Here is a 12613-nt window from a genome sequence, read left to right as displayed (position 1 = left end):
TAATTTATATGTGTACGATGTACATATTTTTTGGCGTCTAACATTTGTATACGAATGTATGAAAGAATATACATGTATAATAAAATTGGACAATCATTTAATTTAACGTAATAATTAATAACATTCAATATTACATACATATATATTTTTTTGAACAAAATCAAAGAAACTGTTATACAGAAAATATTAAAATACATAAACGTTTTTTTTTTCTCAAAGTTTTGATTATATTGTAATTTATTTCGAAAATCAAAAACGTGAAATTAAAGCGCGAATTCGAACGCATATTGTAATCAAGTCAAAAATTACAAGCATATTTGTTTTGTTGTTAGCAATATTAGTACGTACATGGTTTGTAGAGTGCATACTTAATTTGAAAAAATTATAAATGGAATTCAAAAATTAATATTGAATATAGAATAAAAAATTTTTATGTTTGGGTTGATTGAGTTTTGTTTTTGATTGTGTGATCGAAAAGTAATTAGTCACTGATGATGAAAGAACCAAAAAAAAAAAAACTCTTTAAAAATGAATTAATAAAAATAATTTTCATAAAAAAGCATAAGAAAATGTCGAAAAAAAAAAACCATCAAAAACTCAGCGGAACAGATGGAATTATTACAAAATAATTATGAAAAATTAATAGAGCTTTAAAAATGTCTCTATTTTTATTATTTTTTTTATATACATAAAGCAAAATTTGTTGTAAATTGCATTTTAAATCAATTATACATTATGTATTAATATTGTTATATACGTCATATACCAACACACATTTTAATAAATGGAAAGTTTTTAATAATTTTTTTAAGAAAGAACAATAATTTTAACTATTTTGTCTTAAATTTAAATTAAATAGGTTAAAAGATTTTTTTTTTGTAATTTAAAATGAGCATAAGCAACAATATTACTAAAAACATATTTAACCTAATTTACTTAACATTTAACATTTATGGTAGGTACACAGTGTTTTTTTTTTGGGCTTGTATGAGAGAGAATTAAAAAAGAAAATTTCTTAAACTGTTCTTATGCTTCAATTAATACGATTTCAATCCAATGTATTTTTTAAGTTATGATTTTACACTTTCACTTTTACTCATAATATTATGTTACTCAATAATACAAATCATAATTTCTCACAAAGAAAGAATAATGAACTGAAATAATATTAGAGCATAACAGCAGCAGCAGCAGCAACAGTAAAATATTTGAGTAAATTTTCTAAGTTGTTTTTAATTACTCAATTAATTGATTTTTTTTTTCTGTGCTCTCATTACAAAAGTACTTTTTTATTGTATTGGAGAATATGTTACTTGCTATTGATTTTACCATAACATAATTTACATGTAATATAAATGTAATTTATACATAAATTTTTGATTTAAATTACATTATGCTTTTAAAATTTATTTATGTAGGTGTCTAAATTGCCACAATTTTAAATAATTTTTAATAATAATTTTAATTTTTAATGCTTAATTTATATTGAGCTTTTCATTTTTATGATATTTTTGAATAGTTGAATTGAGCCATTTCCTTATGGTTTTGACGCAACAATAATTGAAAATTTTATTGTTCATATAGTATTGATTTGTAGAATTGATTAAAAATAGGTGATTGATATAAAATTTGAATGTAATTTTAATTCCATAAGTAATCCCAATAATTTTATTATTTATAATTAGCTAATTGTTTTGAATAGAAAACTAGGCCATCTTGTTCAAGTGTTAATGAAATTACTTGTTTTTGGATTGCTTTTAAATAATGTTTCCGATCTCAAATTATATAAATTTAATATTAAACACGAAAGAAGGAATATCAAAATCTGTAGTCTAAAAAGTATTACATTTTCTAAGTCGTACAGTTTATGATTTTTAAGTATGTATATTTATGTTAACTTGCAATATAGCAATTACAATTCAAAAGAATCGAAAGGTTTTAATATAAAAAAATTTAAATTTTTAATTAACAAAATATAAATTATAGAATTTTTGGCATTTCCGGTAAAAAATTTACCCAAAAAGTAAAAGCAACAAGATCCGACCTTATTTCAATTAAATAAAAACATCAAAGAAATAATTTTAAAACTGTCCATTATTGATCATTTTTATTTCGAAATCTTTTCATTTTTTTTTCTCTACACTTGAACAGATCTCTTATTACTCTTAGGCAGAGACATTGTTCCAATATCATTTTGTATATAACCTTCATTCGATTATAATAAGATTGCCCTGTTATGTTATATAAAGTTTTAAACAAGTCATAAACAATGTACACATATGAATACATACATACATACATAATAATTTCCTAGATTTTTCCTTCCATTTTGTGCTATAATTTATTTTCATTGTTTATCGTAAATATTTTAAACCTTTTACTTTTGCAATGCAAAAATATTTTTTCTTTTCTTTTTAGGTTGACAATAATAATACGAAAATTATCATCATCTACTGTCATAGTTCTTTTATATGTACATTTTTCTCTATTTTAATGCCATCACAAGCAGAAAACAAGAAAATTTTTTGCAATAAACATAATATTTTGTGTTTTTGTTTTTTTTTTCAAGTACATTTATGTACATAAAGTAATCATATATGCGTACACATGTGTAAGTACTTAATGTCAAATTGTAATCAAAGATCAAAATTAGCAAAAAAAATATTATATGTATAAGTAAAAGAGGAGAAGAAAAAATTGATTAGGTACTTTGCTTCTTCAGCTCTTTCAAATTTTTATTATTTCTTTTTTTTTATTATATAAGCTTTATACAATTACGCATACAATTTTTTTTATGTCATCTTTAGTTATACATTTTGTTGGACTTCTTCCTACCTGTACTTGTGTTATGACTCTTCTATACGATTAACATGTTCGTATGCATATAATATGAGTACGTGTGTATGCCACCATATTACAATTTTATTTATTTTTTATATTTCGAAATTATTATGTCATGTTCATAGGTACCTAAAAATTGTATGATTCACAAAAAAAAAAAGAATATTATAAGCGGTAAAATTAACAAGTAGTTTTTATATAGAGGACATTTATTTTTATTATATAATATGGTCATAATATACGGTAGGGTAAGGTATATCTCAATGAAATTGGTTAGGTTAAGTTAAGTAAATATTTTTGATATAAAATATTTATTCAAAATACACTTACATAATTTTTAACTTTTGTATATTCATCGCAAATGTACGCATAAGTTTGGCATATAAATTCTAGAAAAATTATATGCGAGTACATTATGACATAATGAAATATGTATACATGCATATAAGATTATATTTAATCAGTTTTGAAGTTAATTTTTTCGCATTTCATGAATAAAAAATTATTTAAAATATAAAAAATTATAATCATTATCTTTTTTTTTTTAATACGCACGTATGTAATTTGTTGAACAGCCTACAAATTTTATGTATGATGTTAATTTTATTCCAACATATTAAGCAAATACATGGTATAAAACGCATCTAATGACCCCCTTATTAATTTAAATTTATTACTTTAGTAAAAGTTATATAAGATGCTGAATATTATGAGAAATAATGTTTTAATTATTCATTTAATATTAAAGTTTATACGTGGGATACAAACTAACAATTACAGATTAACATTATTCCAAAGGTCACACTATTCTGACATTTGAGAAATAAAAGTTATGCAATTTATTAAAAAAAATAATGTTTAGAATCAAAAATGCGTTGAAGAAGGAGTTCAAATTTCAAATATAATAAAGTAATCCGAATTAAAGCAGCAGGTATTATTAAAAGGCATGTTATACAATTCATAATTCTCATATACTAAAATATTCGAATATGTAGACGAATCACTGTGTGCGTAAACATTATCCGCTTGTTATTAAAAATTAATTTCGAAAAAGTAATTTAAACGAAAGTGAAAGCAACAAGAATTTCAAATGTTTTGTTGAATTAAATTCACTATAAAGTAATCGCCTTTAGGAAATTATCAAATTTCTATAGTTTAGGTTTCCCCCATTTTCCCCCATAAAATCAAAATATAGAAATTTCGAATATAAGAAATGGAATTAAATAAAAATTTTTTAGAATATCTAAATCGTTATAAAGAAGCTTAATGTCATAGTTGCTAGAGGTTTGAGTAAGGAGAATTTGACGTTTCGATATAAGAGGTTATCGCAATACGATATTAAAATTTATAATTTATTTTCAATTGCAAAATGTTCTCATAATCTCTTAACTGATTCCATTTCTACTTTTTGAATAAAATTATTGTTAAAAATTTGTTTTGAATTTAAAATTAGTATGAATTTTAAAAAACTTATATAATAGCTTACGTAATACGTGAATAATTGCAAAATATCGTAAAAGTTTAATGCATTCATAATTTAGCAATACACTTTGTAAATTAATACTATTTTAATTCGCAAAAATTTTTCATAATAATATTTTTTAATTGCAAAATTATAATTTATTTATTCGACCTTTTCAAAACTATAATACTTATACAAAAAAAAAAAAGTAAAGCATACAATATACGGGATGATATCATACGATCATACCATGTACTTTTCTGCAATTAAAATATAGACAAAAAAAAAAAACTATTTTCTAGGCAAATTTTATTACCATTTTTAGTTGACAATTTTAGTTAGTTAGTACTTATTTTCTTTTAACAAAATTTTATTTACACTTGTATGAATTTTATTTAAATTAAATTATGTAATTGTATCATATATGAACAACCTGAATAATAATTGCTAATTATAAATCTTGTTTTCTAAGAATGATTATAAAATTTTTTTGTAATTATAAAATTAAAGGGAAAAAATAAATTAATTTGTAACATGCTAAAATTTATTTTACTAGTTTAACAATTATTATTCGTGTATTTTTTTTATGGAAATTTAAATTTGATAGCAATTTTAAGAGCAAATGAAACATTTTTAATTGCTGAATATTATTTGTGTATGAGTTTATATTAATATGAATTTGGCTGAGAAATATATAAAATGACTGATTTAGTAATCTAAATCGTGTTTTAATTTTGTGTTTAACACATTTTGCAAGGGTAGCAGCTGTCTTGAATAGTGATTGTTGAATATGAGTATATTACTATCGTAATTGTATATTCTCTTCAAAATTTTCTCTTTGTAATCAATATTTTCATTTTGGAGTTAGAATTAGAAGTGTTATGGATAATTTCTCTTGAGAGAATTTCAATTCGTTTTGTATGGGCATCGATAGTAAGAGCACATTTTAATTACTAATAAACGCTTTTGAAGATTTTTTTATACAGAGAATAGTGGGAACTTTTTTTATTAGAATATTGAAAATTTTTCTCAGTGTTAATAAAATAAAGTAAATTTTTATATTTTAAATTCGAAATTATTTAAAATGCAATAAAATTTTAATATTAATTTTAATTATTTTTTTTTTCTTCTTTCTCTTTACAGGTGAGTCCAAAAATTTACATTCTTGTACATATACAATTTAACAAAATTTCAAGTAAGACTTTTGAAACTACAATGTAACCGTATAGTTGATAATTAACATTTTACTTTCAATATTTTATTTTAAACATTTGTATACAAAATCTCAACTTTGATTATCTCACTCTCTGTTGTTTTCTTTACTTTGTATAGGTGAAAAAGTCAATATGTTAAATAAAATTGCGATATACATAAATTATATTAATAGTATGTGTTATAAAAACAAAACATATGTTAATAAGTGCAACATGTTTTTCAAAATAAAAAAAAAAGCAGATAGTGAGAGAGAGAGTAAAAAAATACACCATATGAAGAAGCAGATTTCAGACATTTAATTTCATTAATTGACACTTTTATCTTGTTTCAAAGTTGTTTTAACATAAAATGTCAATTGTAATTAACACGAAACATTACAATTTGTGTTCATTTCTATAAATCACTAGAGAGAATTATAAAAAAAAATTAATTTTTAAAATGTTATACTATACGCATATACACCTTGCATATTTAATTCAGACCAGTAATGTTAAAATGTTTGAGTATAAAAGCATAAGTGTACTCATTTAAAATCCATATTGCATACAGAAAAAGAATCTTGCAATTGATAAATTTTTGATATCAATTAAAAATTTGGAAAATTTACACGTTGAATGCCTTGATTTTTAGTATTCTACCATCTACACACACTAATGATTGATTAAGGTAATTCGGTAAAGTAAATCAATAAAATAAGCGATAAACCAATGATTGGTGTTAATTGTAATCTAGGCAACTGTTCATATAGAACTACGTCTAAATTAAAATATTATTAAATAATATTAAAATGAGTTCAGTAGATTTACGTATAATGCAATTCCGAACTAAGTAGTTCTCTAACAAATACAGTTTTTTAATCTATGTACAGGCACGGTTCTAATTTGTTCGGCACTCTACGTGACTTCCCAAAAAGTATGCCCCCTCACTTTCAAAGCAATAAACAATATACAATAAACATCGCATATTGGGCATAGTAATTGCACCCCTGTCTTCCGGTGTTTATTCTGTATGCTTACTTTGCATATACATATGGTTGATCCGGCGCTGTATATGTATATACAAGAAGATTTTAAAAGAATTAATAAATCTTCAAAAAAATATATTCCAGCTAATTTTCTCAATAATTTTTACAATTTAAAAAAAAAATGCATACTTTTGGGGGTATTGGTAATATAGTAGCAACGAGCACGTATAGAAATCTAAATCTAATAGTGTTGTATTTTATTTAATTTTGAAAGTTTTGTAATTAACTGAATTTTAATTAGTATCACAGCATATCACACTTGTTCACAAATTCTTTTTTAACAAAAAATCAATTGTCAATATTTATTATTTCTCATGCATACATACAAACATATATAATATAATTTTTTTTTTTGCGTTTGCTAATTTATGAAAACCAATAACAGTAAAAATAACAATATTAATTGAATTTTCCTCCATTTTTGTCACATACGCACACACAATATAAATCATATATGAAGCTCATTACAATTTTAACGCAACTTTATTATTAAAATATGTGCATAGTTTTTGTTTTGTTTGTTTTCTTTGTCCTCTTTGAAAATGACGGAAAAGTTTTGAATTAAAATGGAGAAATAATTTATAAATATTACACAAATAATTTTTTTTCTTCTAATTTTTTTAAAAGATGACAGAAGCTTACACTTAAGATTTTTGTTTAAAGAAAAAAACAAAAGTGTTGTCACCTTGTTCATCAAAAGAAAAAAAATTACATTTATTTAAAAATGCACATAAATTACGAGAAGAAACATTGTGTACTAAAAAAAAAAATATTTTTCCAATTTCCTTTAACAAAAAATTATTGAAAATTAAAATCAATTCGAATTAAAAAGACCACATTTTTATTCGATATAAAGGATAAAACAAAAAACCAACCATAATATTTTTTAAAAACTTTTCCTGGTTCATTTCAGTATTAATTTGTTATTTGTCGCGATTTCCTAACATAAAATATTACGGAGTATTTAGAAAAGTCTCTCTATAGGTCGCACATCAAAAAATAATGACAGATTCTTAAAATCTGTTCTAAATATTAAGAAAACCAAAAATCCGATTATGCTAACTGCTAAGCATATTATTTTTTTTTCACCACGCTTACTTTTTGAATTCATTTACTTTGTCTTTGCACAAGAACGAAATAATGATTTTTAAAATGTTTATGAAAATTTTCTTTTTTAATAAAAGCTCTCATTCTGTTATCCTTTTTAACAGATTTTTTTTTTTTGTTTTTTATTAAATCGTAGAAAAGGAATTCATTCCTTTGAATTTCTATTTTTATTAAAAGAATTTTTACGCTTGTTTTAACATAATGAAATATTTTAATTAATTTTTTTATGTCAAGGTCAAAATTTCAATTTACGATTGCATATCTTTGCTATTATGATTATTGGGTGTTCTTTTGATTAAAAATTCAAAAATCCTAAAGTAATTTAATGTTTTGGATTATTTTGAATTTTAAATACATAATTTGAATTATAAAAGAGAAACAAAATGCATTTTCTCTTTGATTCTTTGTGTTGTGAACACAAAATGAAATTAGCTTCAGTAATAATTTGAATCGACATTTAACAGTAATAAGAGTAAGAGAAAATTGTGGCTAATTGTGTAGAATGTTTCTTGTTTTATTTTTTCATTTATAATATTATTTGTTATATTGTAGGTTATTATGATAAATTCTGAAAATCTATATGAATTTGAAATATTCAGAATTGAGATTGAAAAATAGCCTGTGTTACATTTACATTAAAAAAAACTTATTTGATATATGAAGACTCCTATGGATTTTAGAAAATTCTGCGATACAAAATTAAAATTTTGCTAAATTTTTTAAATGAGCAATACCAGCGCACTGTTTCTATTTTAAAAATTTAGAGAAGAGAGAGAAATTTATTGTTTAACATTTAAATGTTAGCAACTACTTCTCAATTACATTTTTTCTAAGGCTCGATATAATTTACGCGACTGTTATACATTCCTAAAAAGAACATTATCAATAACAGAACGATTAATCATTATTATTATTATTATTATTATTATTATTACTTATTATTTTCGAAAGTATAAATACATAGTTTAAAGAATTAATTCGAACATGCGTGCACTCTCATCCTTCACATCACTATACCACGCCTTTCTTAATATATGCACAATAAAAGAAATGTTTCAAAAAAAAAAAAAAATATTTTAAATTCGTAATTACATAGAAATTTTTTATTCATTCGAAAATAATTAAAAGTAAATATTATTTTACATCAAAGCATCAAATGATATTGGCAGAGAAAAGTAAAAAAAAAACAAATTTCTGAATAATTTTCCCTTTTTTTTTCAAAAAGAAAAATAGATTCTATTTTTTCACATTTTATTTGTTATTTCGAAAGAATTTTCTTTTACCATTAGAATTTTTCAACATTGTAGTTATATTGTAGTAGACTATTGCGGTTGCTATGATTTTCTACAATCGTGTTCTCAATTTTATTGGTTAAATTATGAAAAAAAGAAAATTAAAAGCTATCAAAACATGTGTGTGTGTGTGTTTATATTACTCTCTTAACATTAATGTTTAAAATCGATTCTATATTATTACTAAATTATCAATACCATATTTGTATTGTTGTCGCCGCCAACAATATTACATTTTTTCTTATAAAAAAAAAAAACTTCTTTTTAAACATTCACTGTAAATTTTTATACCTTGCATGAAATACTTATACGATAATACAAAAAAAAAATAAAAAGAGAGAAAAAAAACAAAATAATATAAACGATCGAATAATTGCTATGATAGGAAAAAGAGAATTTAAATGTAGGAAGACATCATGTCGCATGTAGCAATTTTCTGTTTGACTCAAACAAGAAAATAAAATCAAAATGTTTAAATTAAATAAAAAGCAAATTTTCATTTTTGTTTTGTTTTTTCGTTTTTTTTCTAAGCAATTTATATGTTTTTACTTACTTGCATGCTGTCTTTTTTTTTTTTGATATTAATTCTTAAAGAATTTTCTTGTCAACTAGCAAGCATGTCAGTCAAACAAGTTTTAATCAAAAAAAAAAAAAAAATTAATAATATTTTTATATAAAAAGGTAGGGTGATGACGGCAGCAACGACACAATACAATACAATGCGACGCGACGGTGGGAAGTTGAATTCACTGTTTTACTCTCTCTCTCTCTCTTAATTTATTTTATATTAGAATTTTAGAATAGAAGAAGAAGATCTTTGAAAAAACATTTATTGAAATAAAAAATTGAAAGCAGAATAAGTAAATTTAACAACGCTTTAAAAAAAAATTATTAAAAGAACAAAACCAACGAAAACGAAAAGAAAAATGTCAATTTGAGGAACGTTTTTGTGAGAAAGAAACAAGACGATTACAAAATCTTGATGATGTTTGTGAATTGAATTGAAAAATGATTAAAAAAAAATTTAATAAAAAGCCTCGTTTTTTTTGTTTTGTTCCTATTTTTATTTTTATGCCTTTTTATTTCACGTTTCGCGGTTAAATATTATGAAAGACTTAATTATGATTTGGTTGCGTTTAAAGTTAAGAAATTTTTTTTGTTGTTTTCTTCTTTTTAATCGGAAGTGAGATTTTTAATGGTTCTATAAATACATATTCATTTTGTTCTTTAATATTTTATTAAATTGAAAAAGTTAAATAAAAAAAAATTAAGTATAGAAAAATGTTCAAGAGAAATTCAGAGGAAAATGACGCGTCAGAATCAATTAACGTTCTATTTGTGTGATTAATGATAAAATTTCGAAAAATCAAAAAAAAAAAAATTTCTCTCTCTTTAAAAAAAAAAGCCATTTTTTTTTTGGTTCAAATTCTAAAAAAAATTTTCCTTTTTCGGTATTTATTTTTAGAAAAAAGAAGAAGATTAAGTAATTGGTATAAAAAATAAGGTTTTATTAAAAGAGTTTAAAATTAAAAATAGTCATAAGAAAAAGAGAGAGAGCAGCGGAAGAAATATACAGAACAGAGGTGAATGAAGTATTGAGTGATGTAATTTTAATTTTGTGAGAATTAAGTATTTAACAGAAAAATGTGAATTTAACTGTTATAAGTTTAAGATCAAAGAAACGTTTTCATATGAGAAACGAAAAGTATTTAAAGAGTTTTCTTGTTATTCAAAGAGTCAATTAGGAGTTGAGATTTTTATTTTTGTGTGATAATAATTGGATTGAATTGTTGTAATGACTTATAAAAAAAGGTGCTGAGCATATATGTACATACGAGTATTTACATATTAGCAGGTGATTGAATTAATTTAACAATTTTAAAATGTTAATCGATTGCTTAAGTATATAATTTTTGAGAATTTTCGAACGCATATTGAAAAATTAATTTTCATATATCTAAATTAAATAACAATTAATTGTTTAGTTTGAATGGAATTATTAATTGCAATGGCAAATTTATTATGTATTTAGAATTATTATTATAATTCATATTTTTATTAGATTGTAAAAATAATTAATTCTTGTTCACAATATTTTATTTTCTAATTGAAAGTTCAGTGATTATTCCATGACGACAGCAAAAAAACTTTGAATAAAACTTTAATTACCAATTTAATATTCTTCTTGTTCTTGCAAACCAAACAAAAATTATTCTATTTTTATCCTTCCGTTTTATAAATTTCCTTTTTAGTATTACAAAATTTCCTTGACTACAATTTTTTTTTTTTTTGGAAATCATTCAAAACTAATATGTTAATCCAATTTAATTTTAAAATATTCAATTAATTGATATTTTTTTTAAAAAAAAGATGTACATGCAAACTTATTGGACTGAATTTTAATGTATGATGCAGGGTATTTAGAAAATTTCCCATTTTGATTTAAATAATATAGTTAAAAGAACCCCCATTCAATTTTTTTAAATTTTGCTTTTTCTCATGTTAATTTAGCGGCATGTAATTTCTCTTCACTATTTATTTTATATTTTCAAATGTAAATAGAAAAGCGTAGATTAAAAAAATAAGTATAAAAAAGAAAAGCTTCATGCAATCAATAATGTTTTGATGTGGACGTTACACAAAGTATTAAGTTTTGCTAAGAGAAAATTTAGCAAAATTCCTATAAAAGAGGAATATTTTTTGAGGTGTAATTTAACTCTCAATATGGTGAAAAACAATTTTAACTAGCAAAACTTAATAAAGAATTTTACCCAAATCACACAATATCAGATTTTATCCAATTGAAGAGATATAGAAATCTTACCATATTAGGTTTGATACGAAACTAATACTTTTCTAATTCTAAATTTGTAATGCAATCGTTTAAAAAAAACAAAAAGAGAAATTTATTTTTAGAATTTTTTAAATCTACAATTTTTTTATTAAATAAAAAACTTACCATATAAATGTATGTTAAAGTTATGGTATATGGGTATAAAATTTTATATTGTGGGTGGTAATGACCTTTACGAATAACATACATATTCTCATATATATATATAACAGACTTATATATGTACTATAAATGTAATACAAGCACACGCATATCAATGAATGAATTGAAAAAAAAAATATTTTCTTTGTTTTTTTTTTTATCGCAAAAGCCGTCATAGGTTAAGTGCACTTCATTCCATAAAATTACACTTTTTTGTTCTTATGTTTTAAATATTTAGAAACAATATACCACTTATACAAATATACATTATACACATATACAAAGTAGACTGTATAGGCACAATATATATGCCGGTTGTGATATGAACATTATGTATGCTTGTATATTCAGAAAATTTTTTTACTTTAAACAATTTTACAGTTGTTAGCTTTGTTATGACTATGAGTTCGATTGTTATACATTTAGTACAACAAATTAGAACAGAGGATTGTAATAGGAAAATTATTGAGTGATTGTGAGTTGCTTTATTTTGTACGGTTAGCAATAATTCCGTACAAAGATTTAATAAAGAACGACAAAATTATGAAATGAAAAGTCGGTCCGAAAATGTTGCAACTTCGAAATTTTAATTAAAAGTCTTAGACTTTTTACAACAATACAACAATGCCAGAGGAATTAATGGCGAATCTACTACTAGAGTGCTGAAATCACAATCA

General features: G+C 22.8%; 1 long non-coding RNA gene across 1 annotated transcript in view; it reads left to right on the top strand.

Annotated features, from left to right (window-relative positions):
- The window catches only part of LOC129618746 (uncharacterized), a 101145-nt gene extending 94842 nt beyond the window's left edge, over positions 1–6303 (top strand). The window contains exon 3 of the long non-coding RNA XR_008697827.1: positions 5447–6303. This is a non-coding gene — a long non-coding RNA (uncharacterized LOC129618746). The remainder of the gene's footprint in view (positions 1–5446) is intronic.
- The last annotated feature ends 6310 nt before the right edge of the window (positions 6304–12613 follow it).

This window comes from Condylostylus longicornis, unplaced genomic scaffold, assembly GCF_029603195.1.
Source record: "Condylostylus longicornis isolate FDR11 unplaced genomic scaffold, ASM2960319v2 ptg000010l, whole genome shotgun sequence".
Lineage (NCBI taxonomy): Eukaryota > Metazoa > Arthropoda > Insecta > Diptera > Dolichopodidae > Condylostylus > Condylostylus longicornis.
This window is presented reverse-complemented; position numbering and strand designations above follow the sequence as displayed.